Source organism: Mandrillus leucophaeus, unplaced genomic scaffold, assembly GCF_000951045.1.
Source record: "Mandrillus leucophaeus isolate KB7577 unplaced genomic scaffold, Mleu.le_1.0 Scaffold608, whole genome shotgun sequence".
NCBI lineage: Eukaryota > Metazoa > Chordata > Mammalia > Primates > Cercopithecidae > Mandrillus > Mandrillus leucophaeus.
The window spans coordinates 30,641-32,692 of record NW_012106564.1 but is presented as its reverse complement, the minus strand read 5'-3'; positions in this window follow the sequence as shown (position 1 = coordinate 32,692).

The window sequence follows — 2,052 nt, the reverse complement described above, 5'->3', positions numbered from 1 at the left end:
GTAATTTCCAAAACAAAAATATGCTGAAAATAAAAACACAACGAAAGCACGACTTCAAATCCTTTGTTTGACTTTCCAATCACTTTTGGAAGACGCAGGGGAGGCTGGAAAAGAAAAAGGCTATTAGGCGGGCCTGTTCAGCAGAACGAGACCCGGCGAGGCATTGTATCAAAGAAAAGCAGTCTCCGTTCGCAAGCCCCACCTTTCCTCCCCAGCAGCAGCTACCTGCTGAGGCAAAGAGGAGGGAGAGGGGAAGGGACGCAAAGTCGAGAAGCAAAGGAAGAGAGCAAAGTGGGGTCAGGCGCTGAGAAGCCGAAATGAAATTGGAACATTGGTGGAATTACGAGGAAGGCGTGGCAGAGAGTGGCAAGCCAACCGGGAAGATCCATGGGCAGATGAGACGCAAGGAAAGTGTTCGCGGGAGGAGGGAAAAAATAAAAGGGGTTTTGAGGTGAAGAGCGCCCGAGGCTTCGATGACAGCTCGGACCGGGTCTTCGACTCGAGGGGCGGGGACGACCCGGGAGCCTTCCATTGTGCGCGCCCCCTCCTCTCCCCGCCCCCGCCCTCGCCCTCGCGGCTTCGGGCCGCAACCTCAGCTGCAGCCAGCGCCTCCCGTCTGCCCGGGGTAGGAGACAATATGCTTAACCCTCCTCCGACCCTTTCTCACCGGATGAAGATGGCCGTCGCCCGAGCTTTCTCTTGTCCATCTTCTCCCGCTGCTGAAATTTCAGTTGCAGGCGCTGTCACCTCAGGACCCCTCCGGCTTGGGAGAGGGAGGGGGGAGGGGAAAGAAAAAAAAAAAAAAGCCAGCAATGTGCGAAGCGCGCTTGCGCAAGAGCCGTCGCCTGCCCTTCGACCGGAAATCAGCTGCCCCTCCCACCATCAACCGGAAATCATTTCCTGGGACTTTTCTCTGTGGGCTGTCTCCTCCTGCGTTTTTTTGGTGGGGTTTATTTCATGATCTGATCCCCTCTGGGGAAGTGAACCATCTGGGTGCTCGATTTTAGCTTTGTTGACTTTGAAGATTAGATTGACAACAATTAAAAGGGGAAAACAGGAACTCCTCCGGTTCACTGGATCTCGCGAGGTGGCCAAACAACTATGAAAACAAAACGTTAGTGTTTGCAGTATTACGTTCCTGACAGCCTCTCTTACATATTTGCCCCAAACGCCCTTCCTCGAACTCAGAAACCAAAAGATTTTAAGATGGCAAAATCACCTAATAATAGCCTAGCTATTAGTTTAGCATTTGCACTGGAAATAAGTAGGCTGACGAGGAAAAATGTCTTAGAGAGAATTTCTTTTTAAAATTAAAACTCGTGATTTTTAAAGTTCCTTAAAAGCTAGAACTTAATTTTTCAATAACTGAAATACTGAGATGACAAAAAGTGGGTGGTTATAAACTGGAATTTGTTCAGTTAACGTTTACCACGATACTTAAGGGACTAGACCGGTCATCAATGAACTCAAGGTCTGGTACTATTAGCCTGATCCCTAATGGTGCATATCTGAATAATTTTTAAATGAACGTGTAAGCTTTCATGACGATTTAATCACAAGTTTAACAAAATTCAGCACAGTGCTCTAAGCAGGGAAAATGTTTCTGGCATGTTCCAAGCCCGAAGGGACTCTGGAAATCGGGTTTGATTCCCAAGCCGGCCCTTTTATACCCCTCATCCCATCCCTCCAATGCCCATCTCCCATCCTAATGGAGTCAATAAAGGGATCGGCCCAACTCGTCCACTAAAGCAGTCCCCTTCTTCATGAGTCAAGCCTTCCTAATTATAATATGGTCAGTCCCCAGGTAGAGGTGAGGCCCCAGGTGTTGTGGGGTGTTGGGCTTGGGGAAGTGTTCTACATGGCAGTAATGACCGCAAGGCAGATACACTTTAAGTCTTGCTGGGATTGAGGTTCACTGTAAGGATTTCATTTTGTTGTTTTATTTGGTTAATTTCTGTTTAACAAAAACATTGCTTTCTGAAAAATAATTGAATGTTCAGTTTCCTCACAAACTAATTTTTTTAACCAAAGAACTTAACTGACTCAGAAGTC